General features: G+C 46.8%; 1 protein-coding gene across 1 annotated transcript in view; it reads right to left on the bottom strand.

The window, feature by feature from the left end:
- Positions 1–4,493, bottom strand: part of Abhd2 (abhydrolase domain containing 2) — an 84,656-nt gene extending 80,163 nt beyond the window's left edge. The window contains exon 1 of the mRNA XM_021193607.1: positions 4,347–4,493. The gene's annotated coding sequence lies outside the window, so the exon portion shown is untranslated. The remainder of the gene's footprint in view (positions 1–4,346) is intronic.
- Between the last annotated feature and the right edge of the window lie 15,066 nt (positions 4,494–19,559).

The raw sequence follows: 19,559 nt of genomic DNA, 5'->3' as shown, positions 1-19,559 counted from the left end.
AAAAAAAAAAAAAAAAAGTAAGCCAGGTGTGGTGGCTCACACTTTTAATCCCATCACTCTGGAGGCAGAAGCAGACAGGGCTGTATGCTTGAGGCCAGCCTGGCCTACCTGTCAAATTTTAGGCCAGCCAGAGCTACCAAGAGAGACTGTGTCTCAGAAAACAAAACAAAACACCAAAATTTGAATTAAGAGCATTGTGTTTTAAAATTTTAAATAGAACCAATTTTAAAAACAAAACAGCTGTAGGTAATAAAGCAGACACACTTGTTGGTCTGTTTAGCAGTGTTCCTGATATACATCAGCCCCTTGGCTGGGGCTGGGGCTGGGGCTCAGTTGACAGAATCCTGGCCTTGGGCTCCAGGGTCCTCACCAAGTATGCTAATGGAAAGGCCTGTAAGCCCAGCAATTTCCTGAGGCACAGGTGATGTGAAGGGCAGTCAAGGTCATCCCTCCCCTTGGCCAGTTGCTGGCTAACCCGGGTTCCACTTACATACAAAGAGAAAAGTCACAACCTGGGCAAACCCGTGCTACCAACGCTCAGACTCTCTAGCCGATTCCTTATCTGGGTGTTGCCTAACGACAATGAAAGACCAGAGAACGGTTCTGTGAGTAACACGCGGTTTGCCCAATTGGCCCAGAGCACACACCTCTCGGTAATAGTGAGGTTCTTCATCAGTCTCCTACAGCCATTTTCTAAACTGAAAATGTTTAATTCCCATACATGATGCCCTGGATCCAAGACAGTAAAAATTTATCTGTAGATAGAAGCACAGTCCTCAAAAGAAGATGGGGTGGTGGCTGCCGACACTTGTAATCCCATCACTTGGGAGGCAGAGGCAGGACGATTAAGAGGTCAAGCTCACCCTTGGGTGTTCAGTGAGTTTAAGGCTGGTCTGGGATACAGGAGACTGTCTCAAAACACAAACAAAACCAGTCTGCACGGAAACTAAGTTCATGTATACTTTCAATGTTGATAAGAAGCACGGGGGCTTAAAATGGCTGTAATCACCGGGCATCAGGACAGCATGCCTGAAATCCCAGGACCTATGAGGTTGAGACAGGAGGTCCATTGAGGAGTCAAGCCTGTACTCTGTCACAAACAACATCACACAAGAGTGGGGTCAGAGGGGAGAGAGAGCTTAGTGATGCACTGGCCAAAATACTGGGCCACGAAAGGCTGTGGTATAATCCTAACACTTGACCACATTAAAAGGTTTCCCACCCCTTTCGGCGTCTGTTCCTGGGATAGGCAAGATGAAACAGGAAGAAGGCTTACCACACCTCAAGCCCAGAGTCATTAACTCAACTGGTTAATGAAGTTTCAAATCCTACATCCAATAAAAATCCAGATACTGTAGGCTCTGGCCCTGGCAGAAATTCTGCCAGATGGGATTCCATTATATTGGAAATGTCCATCTGCTGGGGTTTTCACTTAATGGGATTTTAAAGGGGGGAATGGATTGAGTTCTTTCCCTTGTCTGCGACAGGGCCAGAGGTTGTGCTATGCTCTAGGGCAGGAGCTATGGCCCAAAAGGAAGGTACAGACTCTGTCAGAAATGACCAGGGGGAAGGTGTGAATTCAGGAGGGAGGGAATGATTGACTGGGAGCCATCCTTCAGTTAGAATTTAGGGGGGAAAGAAGGGACAGGACTGCAACACAGCAAAGAAGAGGAGACCATTCTTCTAAAATGGCCAGGCGCTGAAGATCCTAGTCAGTCCTAGGTGCCCATCAATGAAGAGTAGTAGTCACCTTTGGTGACACCCAGAGAAGGGAAGACCACAGGGGACTGGGTTTCTGCTAACTCGAAACAATACAGAAACAAAGCTGGCAGTCTTCTCATTTACAGAAAGGTGCCCCCATTTCCCCTATCCCCACCTCCGCACTCCCTGGGCACTTCAGTACAGGTGAATTCAACACAGCCTTGGAACCTTCAAAAAGCATCAAAGAGGTAGTGTAAATGAAAGTGAAAGTAACAGGACTGAATGGAGCTTCTGCTAGAGGGGAGAAAGGACTCCCATTGCATGGCCATCTGGTTTATTTCAGGCTCTGTAAAAAGAGGGAGAAGGCGGGTGCAGACAGATCATCAGACAAGTAGCAGGCCAAGCAAGGATCTGTCCTGCTCATGTCTCACGCCAGGCTGCTGCTGTGGCCACCGCCCCCCTACTCAAATGACTAAGGAACTTGCTTTAAATGCACTCTGACACACGATCCCCGAACTTCCGAAAAGCACTTAATTCGGTAGCTCATGAAATCTTAATCTAAAAACGGTCATCCATTTGTAAGCAAGCAAGCTGAATCACACTGACAACTGGGGAGGGAGGCGAGGGGGGAAAGAATTGTCTTTGGAAAGACACCAGTGTAGACTGAGATCCCGGGGACTTTTGTCTACCACTTTGAGAGATTCACTTTTAATCCCTTTAAAAGATGACTGGTGTGTCAGGGAGGGTATGATACAAGGTGGGAACAGAGGAACCACGCTATTTGACTCAAGAAAAGGAAAATAGAAAAGAAAATGTGATGGGATTATGAAGATCATGTTAAAATCTAGACGGTGTTTAAGGGTGAAAAAAATTCTGGGTGGTGGAGATGATGGAAAGGTACATGGAAAGGGAACAACACGCTACTTAGCAAATCTGTTATGGTGACCATGGGCCAGGCACTGTTCTAATGGTCCCAATAGCACATATTTCTCTAATCTTTTAACCAAAGTACCAGCACCATTCCTTGCCTTACTGGCCAGGAAACCGATACAGAGAGAGGTTGTATACCTTGCCCCAAGTTACACAGCCAGGAAGAGGCCAGACTAAGATTCAAACCCGGGCACTTAGATGCCAAAGTCTGAGCCTCTACCTTCTCCGGGCTCCTCTAGAACTTCAAGAATGAGAACTCAAGTCGTGTCCTGCCTAGACCTAGGGTTCAAGGGATCGAACAACTCTTAGTCCTGACCCTGTGATGACGGGCTGTGACCACCCCAGGACTTAGGTTCCTTCATCCGTACACTAAGGGGGGTGAGTTACATGAGCATCAGCCTTTTGGCTTCAAACTATCATGCTGACCGCCAGAAGCGTGGACTGATCTGCTATCTGGCTGCCTACCCGGATGGACGGAGCTTCATTTATCTTCACCTGGCTAAAGCGGGTTACACTTATTTCTTCTGCTTCCCGACCTTCAGAAGATTATGTCCTTCCTAGTCAGGCAAATGAGGGGAGGCAGCGAGGAGGGGAAATGCACTCTGCTTAGTGTGGCTGTAACCCAATGGTCCTTGAAAAGCTCTGGGCACAGATCATGTTGACTCTGCCAACCCTGCAATCTCTCCCAAGCCTGCTCTTGGAACCTGCCTCTGGGCCAGGTAAAACTTGACCAGCTGGAGGTGGAGGCACCGCAAAAGAGGAACCAGAAAAAGGAACCCCCCCAACTGCGCACTTACGATGAACCACTTGATTAGCTCATCATTCAATATAATCTATTCCATTTGCACGCAGGCATGCACACATGCACTTGAGAGCCTTAGCTTAAAAAAGATCATTATGGGTGAATTCAACACCCCCTTGGAATCTAGCGGATTCGGGTAAGTCCCATCCTCGATATGGTCAATAAATGTTGTTCAGAGTGCATGGGTGGATGGAGAAGGGCCTCATAGATGGATCATACAATCCTCCTCTTCTAAGCATCCCAGACAGGTGGCTATCATCTGGCCTCTGGCTAGGCACTTCCAAGGTCGATACTCTGGCTGCCTGGCCTGGCAGGCAGCCCAGGGCGCTGCTGGACAGATCTTGTGGGGAAAGCCCACGAAGCACCTAGAACAGTTGCCCCACAAGCTCAATAAAGTGCGCCTCCAAGTAGGTCAAAAATTTCTTCCCTAGAACTTGAACCCATCGGTTCTTAGGTGAGCCCCGGGATTCCAAAATGCATCGGGCCCGTCGAAAGGGCTTGTAGTCAGGCCCTTTCAGGTTTCCAGCATCCTGCACTCTCTACCCTGAGTCTGGCCGGCCAGATACCTCCCCCAGGACCAAGACTTCAGCATTGATCAGAACGGGGGATGGCAGCCAGGAGGCCTCCGTCGGCCTTGTCCCCAACCTCGGTTCTTCGAGCAGGAGAGGACAAAGGACCTTTAGGAAGGCGTATCCCACCAATGGGTTGGGCTGCCCCGTCATCAGACAAGCTGGCCCTCTAGATCCCCCGCAGTGCCAGGTGACAGTCCCCAAACAGTCCCCACGGATCCGGAGCACTCAAGCTGCGGCGCGATGGGCCGAGCCACGCTGGGGACCGGGGAGCTCGGGGTTCTGGCCCGACGCATCCAGGGCGCGATCCCTGTTTGGTGGAACTCGCCCAGCCAAGGTCTTACCTTCTCTCATTGACTCCAGCGGTCCAGCCCGCCCGGAGTCCGGTTCCCGCAGCTCCGCAGCTGCCGGCTGCGCTCATAGAAATACAGCCGGAACCCCTGGCCAGCGCAGCTCCCGCCGCTACCGGCCCCGCCCAGGCAACTGCCGCCACGCCCATGACGACCGCCTCTGCTACGCCCCCAAGCAAGGCTCTCCCAATGTTCATTGGATCACCCAGCCGCCACTCTATTTGTTCAGCGCGCTTGTTGCGTCTATATGGTAGCCCATTGGTCAGTAGGACTGCTCCTCAAGGTGGAGGCGGAGATTCTTAGCAGGCAATTCTTCTATAATTGGTTACTTTTGATGTCTTTAGCCAGTGGGCCTAAATGCTATTGGGTAAGGCCCTCCCCGAGAGGCGGGATAAGGGGAGCCTGCTAAATGATGGGTTATGTTTGATGGTTGATGATACGCGGTAGAGGAGAGGGCCTATTGTGATAGCTTTCTGAGTTCTGGGGCAGAAAGGTCCGGAGTCTTATAGAGATGAACTGGGGAAAGAGATAGCTCTGCCGTGGGGTTCTCAGCTCTGGTGGGCCCAGGAGGACGAACCTGTAGCTCAGGACGCAGTTTGAAATGTGGAGTCTTAACTTAGTAGAGCAGAGGTTGGTGAGTCACTAAACCAGAAAGCAGGAGGTGGAGGTGACAAAGAGGTGGAGGCAGCAGCCTTTGACCTCTTTCAGCTAGGGAAGTGGGTGGGAACTTGCAGGACTTTATGGACCTGTTAAGGTCCCTCTGTTCTTTCAGCCTTTATCCAACCCTAGTGGTTGGAGGCCACTTGGAAGAAGTGACCTTTGAAGTCAGACTGCCATGCCTTTTAACCTTTTAGAGTTCTCACTGACTATATTTGGTAAGTGCTGGTCGTTGATAGACTATCAGTACAGTGCGTGGTGTTCCATGGACGTTTATCAAGACTCGCTATTCACCACCCATCCTCTCCATCCATGCACCTAGGCTGCGTTCTTCAATTCTGTGAACCTGAGGCTACGTTCGCAATGGCACGTGGCTGATTAAGGAGAGCAGCCACCGACACCCTGCCAAGTAACACAGCGTGGCTCCAAGAGAAGAGTCAGGACACAGGGAAGGAACACATAGCCAGAGGAAGGAATTTAGTTTTGAAGCAATGTAAAATTTCCCCTAATACATTTCAGGACCGTGACAAGGAAAGCATGAGTGCACTCTAGGAGGAGGAGCCAGCGCGGGTCTCCTGTCTGTTATTCCAGCAGGAAGCCAAGGCAGGAGGATTGCTTTGAATGACTATGTCACAATGAGGCTTTGTCACAAACAAACAAAGCAATGTAAGCAAGTAGCAGCCTTTGAAGGTTGCTTAGTGAGGATCCAGAAGTCCCTCTAAAATATTCTTCAGACTCCCTCATGTCTCATTCTGAAGGTATGGGACACCCCAGAGTGTGGACAGAAATAGACTCTTGGAACTGCATTGAACCCCAGACCTTTCAAAGCACCATAATTGTGGGACAGCAGAGAGGAAGAGGAGAGACTCCATTGCTCTCCGGTTTTCACCCAGTTGTCACGTTACCTCAATAGAGTTTCTTCTCAATATTTATTTATTCCTCTATAATCTGTTCTCTCTTGACAAAGAGAAGGCCAGGCTTGGGCAGCAAAGGATTTCACTGAGGAACAGCCTCCCCCATGGTCCTGAGTTCTCTTCTACTGAGATGGTTTAGACCTTGAGAGATGAGCTCTGGGTTTGTCACCAGATAAGGATATTAACCAGCTGGATGTGGTCACCTCACTAATACACAGGTGCCAAAACGTCGTGAGGTAGGAGAGCGGTAAGTATGCACAATTGCCAATTAAAAAGAAAGTCTTAAAAATGGGGACTGTATATAAATAGATTTGCTGCCAGTCGAGAGAGAGAGTTGTATTCATGACTGTGGGTGCAGGCGTGTGTGTATGTGTGGGTGCACACACTTGGTTCTGAGCTACAGCTTTCTGGTTCTTCCCTTTAAATAGAGCTGGTTGGTGGCTATACACAGGGCTGCACACGTGCTGAAGAAGCCGGTTCAGACAAATACGGGTCTCCTCCTGCCTGTGAGTGCTGACACATCATCTCAGGCCTTGGGGTGGCTGTGGTGACTCCTGGGGTCTCATCTAAGTTCACTAGTTTGAATCCCAGCCACAAAGGTGGCTGTCTGCAGTGAATGGCCGATACCTCACCACAGTAGAAGTAGGTTTTCCCTCCTGTGGCAGGAAGGTAGGATCGGCCAAGACCTCTGTCCAGCTTAGGAATTCTCTCAAAGGATGAGTCACTGAAGCTCCAAAAGCGAGCAGACAAAGCCCAGGCAGAGGCGGAAGCCTCTCCTTTTTGGCTGGGTGACTTAAAGAAGGATCCATTATAATAAGCTCACAGCACTGTTTCCTTGTGCGTCTCCACCCCTCTTCCAGGGCTCTTGCCATAGTCTGTTTAATCATATTATTTCACTTTACAAAGCATCCCTGTGGGAGGTCACTCAGGGGGCAAAAATGGCCTCATTCGCCTTCAAGTTTCGCAACCTCTGAGGATTGATGGACTTGGTGAGCCTTGGCCTGATATACTCAGGTGCGAGAATATGTGTGTAAAGCTGGTTTGAGAATGAATTTGGTTGAGAATGCAGGAGAACTGGAGGGATGGCTCAGCCGATACTGATTGCCTACAGATCACAAAGCCCTGGGTTCCATTTTCAGCACAGGATTGACCTGACGTAGGCATGCATGCATACTTGAAATCCCAGGACCCAGGAGGCGGAGATAGGAGGATCAGAAGTTCAAGATTACATAGAGACAGTGTGACCCTCCCTGCTCTCGTTCTGTGGTGAACCTGCTCATGCTCTACAGTGACCCTGCTTACAGTCTACGGTGACTGATGCTCCAGGACTTCACTCGTGTGGAACTGGGTCTAACTCAGTCAGAACCTCTCAATAGGATTTGACCTGAGAGAAGCTAAAAAATACACCAGAAGATGGGGGAACTGTAATATGGACTCTGCTCCACCCAGCAGCTTCCTAGCCTTGTCAATCCTTGGAGGGTCTCAGGGAATGACTGAGAGCAGCTTTGGAATCTCTGCTGTGGGGACTTGAACTCTGGTTCCACCCTCCCTAGCTTTGTGGCCCTGGGCAAGCACAGTGACTTTCTGTGTTGTCCTTTTCTTTATCACATGCAGCCAACTGTAATGTGCTTCCTTTTCTGGGGCCCTATGACTAAGCAGTTGAGTAATGGACAGTGTTTCAAACAGAACTGGCAAAGGCCAGGCTCTGAAGAAAATTTATAATGGTTCTAAGAGGAGCCGCTGAAGAACCTTTCTCCAAAGTCCAGCTTCTTTTCTGAATTGTCTCCCTGGTGATCAAACGATTTTTAGCATACATATAAGCATGGATACATGTGTGTATGTAACTTTATTCTATTCAGGTTTTTTTTTTTAAATAGCAAGGCCTCATATAACCCAGGATGGTCTCCAACGTGTGGCCTTCCCACTTCAACCTTCCCAGAGCACTGCCACACCCACCCTCTTTTGCCTTAGATTATCTGAAGACCAGTCAAAGGATTATGTCAAGTTCCAGGGGATTAAACCTCATCAGCTTAATCACCATGAGGGCAATAGGGGATGGGGAGGGGCCAAGAGAGTGATACTAGGGGCTGCAGTGTGGATGTTGAGTCTGGGTTCCCATGATAGCCCGACATGAGTCAGACCAAGGAATGCAAGGTTGTCGATTATTGTCACACCCTGCACCGTTCATAGGTAGTTTAGGTTCAGAATGCACACTGTGCCTCCTCGCCAGCTTCTCATTGATCGGGCTAACTACCTTGGTTTAGTAGCTCTCAGGCCCAGTGCGGCAATGGTCACTGAAACCAGTGAAGGATGCAGTTCAGGAACCTGGTTCCTTTTGATGTTAGAAAAAGCTTCCAGCTGGCTGGAAGTAGTGGTGGGAAAAGAACTGACTTCGTTTGTGCTGTTTCCGTGATCCACATGTAAAGTTGTCTAGGAGAAGATGTTGGAGTGGGGGGCCTGGCGGTGACATGCTCAGTGGGTAAAGAACCCCCTGTGCGAGCCTGAGGACCTGAGTTTGATCCCGTGTCAACTGGGGCAGAAAACTGACGCCACGAGGATGTCTTCTGACTTCCACGTGGTGCTTCCCCGTTTTGTGTGTGTGTGTGTGTGTGTGTCTGTGCGCACTCGTGCCCACCCCTCCACCCTCACACACTAAAAAAATTAAATTTTAAAATAAAAAATAGAATTTCCTAAAAATGATAAAGATAAAATCTTGATTAGATAGTTTTGGGGGAAAATGTCATAGTGACTTTTTGTTGAGGTGACTCAAATGAGATGATAAATATTGCAGAGACACTTACATAACACCCCGTATTGAAAACACTCATGAAACTTACCCATACACACTTGTACATACACATGTATACACACATGCACACACACGTATGTGCACATGCACATGCACACATATACACATGCACAAAACACATGTATATACACATGTGCATACGTATGCAAATATGCATATATATGTATACACACATGCACACACATGTATATGCATATACATGTGCCTACTCATGTGCGCACGCGCGCGCGCACACACACACACACACACACACATACACACACACTCTTGAAGGTGTTCCAGACTTACTATCAGATACATAAAAAAAGTATCAGACAGGTAGGTGATGTCTCAGTCACAAAACATTTCTCTTCTTGACATCATCCTTAATTACAACAATAAAAATCGACCGCTCCCTACTATTCATTCGAAAGAAGTCAGTAAAATGTGCATTAAATAAGTGCATTGCACTGCAAATCCTTTTCTACCAAAATTCACGTGATCAAGCAATATTAAAGCTACTTAAAATCCCTTTAGAGACCCATATATTGTTTTTATCATATTTTTAATTAAGCAGACAGTAAACAGTTTACTGAGAAATGTATTTTCAGTGTTAAGAGAGTTGGACTGAGTGATAAGGCAAAGTCCTGTCCCCATGTGGGTGGGGATACAGGACAAAGGGGAAGTCCTAGAGACATACGCAAAGACCAAACAGTAGGCAGCGCTGTGCAGTCTGTGCTGGTAATCTTTATTCAGAAGAGGGAACAGTTTCTTCTGGTTTGGGTTTATGGAGATTTGAGCTGGTGCTTAGAGGTCCCCAGAGTGGATTTGGCTGGGCAGTGGGTGGCATTCCACGTGGTAAAGGCAGCAGCTACAGAAGCCTCTGGGTGGGAGAACTCAAGACTGCTTGTCCACGGTGGAATCCGAGTGGGGAATTGGCAGGAGCAATGAACAGATGGGCCAGTGTAGAGGCCTGTGAATGCCTTCACCAGAATTAATGCTTTACCTAGCATCCTGCAGGGCTTGCAGCCCCTATCTCCAGGCATCCGCATGCCTCCTTCATGCTTCTGTCCTTATCTCTGTATTCCCTTTTGTAACTTACAAATGCAGTATGTTGATTCATTTTTTAAAAATCACTTTTCACACTGGGTCCTTTTAGCTAGTAGAGGCTGGACGTGAACTTGTGAGTCTACCTCAATGACCTGAGTGTGGGATAACAGGCAAGCACCATCATTCCTAGCTTTTGGCTTTGGCTTTGGCTTCTCTCTCTCTCTCTCTCTCTCTCTCTCTCTCTCTCTCTCTATATATATATATATATATATATATATATATATATATATATATATATAATCTATCTATCTATCTGGCCCTGAGTTCATTTCTTATATCATCCTCAATCCAGACATGCTACCTTAAAAGTTAACCTTGATTCACATAGGTATTGTATACTGAAACAAAAAACAAACTGAATGTCTACGGATGGAGGAGTGGGTAAGAAAAGTGAAATCCTGATATACACACACACTACAACTCTACCATCTTTGAGGCTGTTGTGCTAAAGGCAATAAGCCAATAAGGATAGAGCAATAACTATAGATGAGAGCAATAAACTATAATGTTCCACTTCTATGAGGCACCTAGAGGTGTCAGATTCAGACACAGGAAGTACAAAAGGACAGGGGGAGAGGTGGTGGGGAGAGCTATGGGGAGAGGTATGATCAATGGATGCCTGGTTTCAAACTTGGGAGAGGAGAGTGTTCTGTAGCTGTGTGGTGGAAATGGTTATTCCTGAGGTAAATACCAGTGAACTGTACACGCGTGAAAAAACGGATGAGGGTGAGGTCTGTGACATATTAACTGAAGAGACTCTCAGGCACCATCACCACCGTGAGGAACACGAGGTGGTCAATATGTGTATTAAATAAAACAGAAAGGAGTCAGGTTTAGTTTGTAGTACACAAGATGCAGTTGAAGAGCACGTGCTTGATATGCAAAGGATCGATCTGAATTCAGCTCTAGGCTATGGCGTATCTGTTGGTCATGTGAGCCCCACTTCATCCCGCCATAACTCAAAACAGGATCCATGTCATAACACTGGACAATGAAATACTGCAGACAGTGCCCACTGTGGGGTAAGTACCCTGTCAGTGAGAAATCTTTATTGTCATGATTTCATTTATTTTCTTTTCTTCTCCTTCTCCTTCTCCTCCTTCTTCTTTTTGAGACAGAATTTTATGTAGCCCAGGGTGGTCTCAGATTCCCTAAGAAGTCAAGAACTTTCTGCCTCTGTCTCCTGAGTCCTGGGATCATAGGTGCTTTCCACCAGTTCAATTTTATATGGATTTTGGGCATGGAACCCAGGGTTTCTTGCAGATGTGGGAAAGCACTGTATTCACCTACTGAATGTGTACAGTTCTGTGGTTCTTAGAGTAGTCATAGCATGTAACCAGCACTACAAGCAATGTTACACTGTAGTTACTTTAAAAATAACATGTTTCAGGCAGGTGAAATGGCTCAGCAGGTAAAGGTGCTTGCAGCTAAGCCTGAAATTGTAGTTCAAGCCCCAAGGCCCACATGGTGAAAGGAGAGAGCTGACTCCTGCAAGTTGTCCACAATCTCCACTACATAGATGAATAGATAGATAGATGGATGGATGGATGGATGGATGGATGGATAGATAGATAGATAGATAGATAGATGGATAGTTGTCATTTTACAAATGAACACCACTGGTAACAATTTTGAAAAAAACCTTTGCTTGTCAGTAATAACTTCCCATTCTCCTGAATGCTTACCCCTAATCCCTGCACTTATTATTCTTTCTGTATTCACAGGTTCACCTATCCTGGAAATTTCACATACATGGAATAATATACTATATGTCATTTGTGACTGTCTTTCACTTTGTCAAAGTTCATCTACATCATAGCATGTATTTTTTTTTTTTACTACTGCGTTGGGGGAGGCCTTGAATACCCTAGATGCATATCTGCATTCCTCAGCTTTCCATCTCTGTGGCAAAATACTGAGACAAGTCACTTAAAGGAAGGTTTATTTGGCTTGAGGTTTCAGCCTCTTGATCTAAAGCTCTAGGCTTGCAGCAAGGCAGACTGCCATGAGATATATGTTTTTTTTTTTTTCTCCTGAAACTTTCAATACACTGTCTTCTTTTCATTATGATATGTCGTGGGAACGTTCTTTTTTGGTTGAATCCATCAGATATCCTGTGTGCCCCGTGTATCTGTATTGGTGTGTTTTTTATTAGTTTCAGGAGGTCTTCTCTGATCTTGTTGAAGCTGCTGACTTGGGATCCTCCCTCATCTGTGCTTGCAATCCTTGCTGTCTCACAGTTCCTGTTTGTTGTTTTGTTTTGTTTTGTTTTGTTTTTAACTGCATTCCTTGCTTATTTGGTCTAGATCCCGTTTGATCTTTGAGTCTCGGTATTCTGTCTTCTGTTTGACTCACCCCCACTTGAAAGGTTTTCCTTTTTTTCTAATTGAGTTATTGATTTGTTTGTTTGTTTTTCAATTCCATTTTCATTTCAGCTTGAGTTCCCATCAGTGTCTGTATTTCCTTATTGAATTCCATTCTCAAGTCGTAGATTGTCTTAGTTGCTTTTCTCAGCCTTTTCTGTGTGTTTTCTTGGGCTTCACTCTGAGCTGTATTTCCCTTAAGCTCATTCTCCTTCATTCCATTGAGCTGTTTCATGAGTCTTCTTTAAACTCCTTGAACGCTCTGATGAAGTTTGTGATTGTTCTTCTAAATTCTGCATCCTGGGGTTCCTCTAAGAAATTCTCCTTGGCAGACACTTCAACAGGACTGCTAGGTCTTGGAGAGAAGAAACCGGCTTCATCTTCTGTACTGCTGGTATTTCTGCAGTGAGACCTGGGCATGTGGACTTCTGTTGGTTCTGAGTCTGTTATTGACAGAGCAGAGTGGGGCAGAGAGAGGATGCGCAGGCATGTCAGACCTAGAGCTTGGAAATGGACTGAAGTGGACAGTAAGGTGGACAGAGGGGACTGGGCTGATAGACAGGAGGTGCTTCCTGATCCAAGCCTGGGATGTGGGGATAGATCTGGCTGGGTGGAAAGGTTGACTGTGTTGTAGGAGAGGCTTGTGGGTTAGGGGATTGATAAGGAGGGTCCTAGCAGAAGTTTAGAGATCCTTTGCAATGCAGGCAAGGGAGACCAGACTAGGTCCCAGGCTAGATCTCGTGGGTTGTAGGTTAGGGGAAGGATAAGAAGGTAAAGGAAACTCAGTAGGCCCTGGAGGAGGTGCTAGGATGTGTGCTCTTACCATGTCTTGGAGTCTTAAGTCTGCTATCTGGAATCTCAACAAGTCTGATATTTGTCTCTTCTTCCTCCTCTCCCTCCTCCACGTCTTCTATGGATGTCAGATTTCTGGTTTTTTTTTCCCTGTTAGCTATAACTTTTCACTGAAAACTGTCTATTTTAGGTCATATAAAAACTTTAGATTTTATTTCATTTTGATTTTTGAGACAGGGTCTTTCTATGTAGCCCTGGCTGTCCTGGAACTTCCTGTGTAGACCAGAGTGGCCTTGACCTCACAGGGAATCCACCTGCTTCTGTTTCACAAGTGCAGGGGATAAAATGTGTGGGCCGTCAAGCCCGGCTGGGCTTGTTGCTACTGTGTTTGTCCGCTTTATCTGTGGAGTGGTTTAGCTGGACAAGTCTGATGAAGTCTCTTTCTCTTACAGCTGGTGGATTTGGATGCCACTCCTTGAGGGCTGCAGACCTGGGCTTGGGCACAGTTACTTTGGGATGACAGTGGTCTTTTGTTTTTTGTTTTTGAGACAGAAGCAAGCCCAGGATAGCTTCAAATTAGCAACAGACCCTTAGCCTCAGCATCCTGTGTGCGTGTGGCGGGGGGGGGGGGTGTTGCAGGCATGTGCCCCCACCCCTGACTTTTTATTGTGTATTCTTGTTGATTGGAACTTGCTATGTAGCCCCAGCTGGCTTCTAACTTACTATCCTCCTGCTTCAGCTTCCCCGAGTCCTGGAAGTCCGCACATACACCATCGTGCCTGGCCCACACAGGTCTGAAAGCCTCCTTTGCCTTTCTACCTTTTTATTAAACTTGGCCAGTGGGATCATACAGACTGTTTGCCTTCACTGTGGCTTCCTGTTCTGTTGGTTTCGATCCTTCCCTGGGGTAGAAACTGTTCTAGTCTTGCCCAGTCAACTTTAGCCCCTTTTGCAGATGTACTGGCTAGTTTTGTGTCAACTTGACACAGGCTGGAGTTATCACAGAGAAAGGAGCTTCAGTTGGGGAAATGCCTCCATGAGATCCAGCTGTAAGGCATTTTCTCAATCAGTGATCAAGGGGGGAGGTCCCCTTATGGGTGGCGCCATCTCTGGGCTGGTAATCTTGAGTTCTATAAGAGAACAGGCTGAGCAAGCCAGGGGAAGCAAGCCGGTAAAGAACATTCCTCCATGGCTTCTACATCAGCTCCTGCTTTCTGACCTGCTTGAGTTCCAGTCCTGACTTCCTTTGGTGATAAACAGCAATGTGGAAACTGTACGTGGAATAAACCCTTTCCTCCCCAACTGCTTCTTGGTCATGTTTGTGCAGGAATAGAAACCCTGACTAAGACAGAAGATATAAGTTTTTGGGTCTGACTCCACGGGAGGGGCGGGAGGGGAGTTGACTGATGCATCTTGTGATTCTCTCTGATGCTCTTGTAATTGGTCTGCAGTTGGATTTCTGTGTATGTGATACTAAGGATTGAACCCAAGGCCTCACACATACTAGGCAACTGCTACCTGTACCTCTAAGTTCTCCCCTCACCTCTACTTTAGCTTGTTCTAATAGAGGGGTGCCCAGCTCCTCTTAATTACTTCCTAACAACCTTTAGAGTTTCTGGGAGCATCCCCAGTTAGAGGTCCCCAGTTGTGAGAGGTCCAGACTGTTGTGTTTGTTGCTTCTCTTCAGCAAAGCCTGTAGGCTGCTCTAGAGCCTGGGGACCTTGGGCAGGGACAGTGGCACTCCCCTATCTCAGCGACAACACTGCTTATTGGACAGGGTTTCCTTGACTTGCCTCCTCCAGAAGAGAGTTCTGTCCTATATAAGCAAACTAGGGCCTGGGTGGCTAAAGGTCCAGCTAATCTTCCACCATCCACGGTCAAAGTAGAACTCCCACCTATGCAAAGCTGCAGGAGCAGAGCAGAAAGCCCGCCTCAGGCCACTCGGCCTACTTTGTCCTCACCGGAGCCTTTGCAACATGCTCCTCCCAGGGTCATACAGGCGCCCACTCCTGGCAGTGATCTGGAAAAACAGGTCACTTGTGTTCTCACTCTCACCACCCTCACCCACCCCGGAACTGGAGTGGAACTTGGGGGACGGGACGAGGTCCCCCTCAGGGTCATTCACCCTCACCGCTCTTCCTGGGATTTAACAGATTTTCTTACATCAAAGTTAATACATTTCCTGAATGCCCTTAGGACAATTTGCAGAGGCTTTAAGAGGTTGTGGTTCCGAGTTTTAAACAGTCTCCGACTGCTGTGGGTGTTTCAGTGGGGAGAGAGTTCAAGGAACAGGTACGAGCCACCATGCCGGAAGCCAAACATCTGGTTGCCTGGCCTGGCCTGGAAACACTGCTGTTTTATCTAGGTCATCCAGTAAGTTCCCTTGGGTGAGGAGGGGACAGCCTGGAGCCAGGTAGAAGAAATGGAGGGCTATGAGTTTACTATGAAGTGACAAGGGTGATGGGAGTAAAAAAGGTACAGGAAAAAAAGAGGGGTGTGTTAAGCTTGGGGTGTGGCATAGTGACAGAATGTTTGTCACTAGTATGCAAAAGGCTCTGCGTTCCACTCCCAGAAACACCAAACACATGTGCATGCATGCACATGCACACACAATGCACTCACACACACATGTGCACACACACACATGTACATGCACACACAACACACACAGTGATGTGACTACAGTCCCTCACAAACTAAAGCTGGGACACAAGGGGAAAAGAAAGGTCAGAGATGATCCCAAGCTTGTCTGAAGGTAATTACAAGGAAGAGAGAGGCCAAGCTGATGCAGGGCTGTGGAGATTATGGTAACATGCATATTCAAAGGAGAGGGAGGTTATTGTGAAGTTACATACCTGTCATTTTGCAGGAGGCAGAGGCAAGTTCAAGAGGCAAATTCAAGGCTAGCCCAATCTACATAGTAATTTTCAGGGTCAAGAAAAGGGAGGGGAACGAAAGGGCAAATATGGAGTCCTGATTAGAAAGGCAGGCTTGGCTAGTAGGAGAGAGACCAAGTTTTGTAGATAAAGAGATTTGCAGGTATATTTTAACATAATACTTTGCAAATGCATCCATATACAAGAAAGCAGAAGTCAGGGGAATAAGTCTGTTTTAAAGAGAAACACAGTCAGATTCCCTTGAACCTGGAAGAATGGAGCTTTTAGGAAACAGGCAGAGAGCAATGAAGAAGATCAAGAAGCTAGCACAAGAAAGGTGTAGTGCCAGCTGCCATTCACAGTGCACTTTCAGAAAGCCAATGTGGCTCTAAGACCTTTACATAACCCTCATATCTCCATGGAGTCAGGGTGGTAATCCTCACTTACTGGTAAAACTGTCCAGGTGGTTAAAGTTATGTAAGTTATGTGCTTAAGGTTGCACTAGTGCTGTGCAATGAGGTCAAGATTTTAAAAAACAGGTTACAATTCAGCTATCAAAGATCATATATAAGCTGGGCAGTGGTGGCATACACCTTTAATCCCAGCACTCGGGAGGCAGAGGCAGGCGGATTTCTGAGTTGGAGGCCAGCCTGGTCTGCAAAGTGAGTTCCAGGACAGCCAGGGCTATACAGAGAAACCCTGTCTCAAAAAACCAAAAAAAAAAAAAAAAAAAAAAAAGATCATATATAAATCTCACTCCTAAGTATGAACCCAAAGAAACACATGTACAACTGTATTAATGGTAGCATCATTTATAATAGCAGTCTATGACTATCAACAGCCCAAAGGTCCCTCAGTACCACAATGGATAAGCAAATCATGGTATATCCATATCCAGTGAATTACTATACAGCACTGAAAAAGAACAAACCATTGTTCTAAGCAGTGTGGATAAAAGGCTGAGCAATAGAACTTGTCACAAAAGAGACCTGTTCGATTTGATTTCCAGAAGGGTCCAAAGAGGCAAAAAGAGCCCCTGACGTGACATGATCAGGTGACCTCTCCAGGGTAGGAGACCCAGGGAGAGAGGGTTGCTGGGATTTATGCTGTCCTGTTCCTGAGCTGACCTATGGTGTTGCTTAAGTTTGTTTGTGGAAATTCCCCAAGCTGCACGCCTACCTTCAGTCCAGGTTCACTAGGTGTGCAGGCCACCCCCCCCCCCCGTGACAAACAGCACAAAGCATGTCCTAGCCACCAGACGACCAAGACAGCAAAGGAAAGTGTGGAAGGGACACTGCTGGCATTGTACACATGAGTTTAAGAGGCAGGCCAGCTGAAAGCCAGCCATGTGTGGGTCGTTTTTAATTCAATCGAGCTAGAAGCAGCACAGTTGGGACGCTGCTGCCCAGTGGTCCTGACTAGTGTGAGGGAGGCCTGGGTCTGATCCCAGAACTGCTCAAAAGCAAACAGACCTATAAAATACTTCAACGACTGGGGAATCTGAACACTGCCATTTTGGTTGACACAGAGGTGTTTATTATAATTGTAATGATTTTTTTTTTAAAGCCTTTACACGTTTTTAGAGGCACATGCCAACATGATTGTGGATGGCATGAATCTAAATTTGGTGGTTTGTTTCAAAATCACGAAGATGTGCAACTGAGATGGAACAGGATTGGTCACGGGTTGGGCGTTGTTGATAGTGTGTGATCGTTACCTGGGGCTTGGTGTAATGGTTCTTACATATGGATTGAATGTTTTGTTGAAGAAGATTGTGTAGAGGAGCAGGAGGAGAGGAAGAAAAGAACCGACTAACATCCCCAAGTGTCAGCAAAGGAATGGATTCCTGTGACTTCATACTTCTTCTTCCTCCTCTTCCTCCTCTCTCTCCTCCTCCCCCTCCTCTTCTTTTTTGGAAAAAAAAAAAAAAAGGTCTTACTATGTAAGACGGGGCAGCCTTGAACTCACAGAGATGGGCCAGCCACTGCCTCCTAAGGGCTGGCCAGCTTCGAGTTTTTAAACTTGCATTTCCTCTAAAAGAGACAGAAGACAGGAAACAAACAGACACACCCGGAGGAGGAGGGAATGTCAGAATACAGGGCCTCTAGGTGCCTGTGGCTGTAGTTTGGTCTCTGTCTCCACTGGATTGGTCTGGCAAATGTCACTGTGACACTGACTTCTACCATGTTATGCTGTGGGATTGCTGTCCCCCTTGACCTAGCTTCTGGCTGCCTGGCCATCCTGTTGGGAGCCACCCCTGTTTCTTTCATGTCTCCCTTTTGTGTCTACCGAGTGTCTACTCCATCTACCTACCTTGGGTTTTGTCTTTAGCCTTCTGCTCTTCCCACTCTCCCCCCACACACACACCACCACCACCAACTCCCTCTGTCCCTTTTCCCAAAGGGCTTGCCTTTTTTCTAATGCTTCTGTAGCTAAGTCCTTAAAATGAACCTTGGAGAGCTGAGAAGATGGCTCAGTAGCTAAAAGTCTTGCTACCAAGAACTCCTATAAATGGCAGGGTGTGGTGGCCGGCCTGGATCACTACTGTGCAGGAAGCAGAGACAGGCTCCCTGGAGCAAGCTGGCTAGCTAGACCCACTTCTTTGCCTGGAATACCTCCCCCCCTCCACACACACACACACACACACACACACACACAAACACACACACACAAACACACACACTTCTCCACACAGAAAACTACTCATCCTTTCATATGCTGCTGCGGAATCCCTCCATCCTATGGCTTCCCACCTTCATGTGGACTTCACACATTCAATCAATACTCAATACTCACGTGTTAAGTTAAAGTCGTTTATCTGTGAGGCTCTGTGCTGAGGCAGAGTGTCAAGGGCGAGCACCTGCATAATTCAGACCTTATGTCATAGTTCCTATCTCACCAGTAACATTGACTCATTTATGTAACATTTGTTCTTGGGCTCTACCCTTGGGGTCGAGGATAATAAATTACTCATCTTTGTACTTCAATGATAGGAGGCAACAAACCATGTTTTCTTAATTGAGTTGAAAGAGAGTAATTGCTGAGAAAAGGACTTTGGCCAAACACCCTTCATCGGTTTTTTTTGGTTTTTTTTTTTTTTTTTTTTTTTTTTTAGGAGTCTCTGAGGTAGTGTAGGGCGAACAAGGCTCTTCTGCCAGGGCTTCGACACAGTTCTAGGTCACTTGGTTAAGAAACTCGTTGGTGAGCAGAGGCAGGATACGGGAAGGCAGCAGGATTAGAGTTCGGAAGGACTGGTGAGGTTTTTCATTTTCAGTTATTCTGTATCCCACCCTGCCAGGGCCTCACAGACACTAGGCAGGTGTTCTGCCATCCAGCTATACCCAAGTATTTCCAAATACAGAGACGTGCTAGCAGAGATCGACCTAAAGTTTTGATGAGCATAGACAGTGGCCCAGAAGCAAAATGACAGGCCCTAGGGCTCTTCCAATACTGGCTGTAGGTGAGCCTTATACAGGCCTGGGGACAACCCCGTGAAAATGGCTACTTGCTGCTGTTGTTTGGTTATAGTTTTGCTTTTAATGTTCTCATTTATGTTGAAATTAAGAACAAAAACAAGCAAAACAGTTGATAACAGGCAAGCAGATTGCAGGTTTGCCTCATGCCGATCCTCTGGACTTCTATTTGAAATCCACTTAGCCATGTTCTGGTGTTCTGTGGTTGGCTCTTGGCTACAATGTTATAAACAC

The sequence above is a fragment of the Mus pahari genome, chromosome 1, assembly GCF_900095145.1.
Source record: "Mus pahari chromosome 1, PAHARI_EIJ_v1.1, whole genome shotgun sequence".
In the NCBI taxonomy this organism is placed as follows: Eukaryota; Metazoa; Chordata; class Mammalia; order Rodentia; family Muridae; genus Mus; species Mus pahari.
This window is presented reverse-complemented; position numbering and strand designations above follow the sequence as displayed.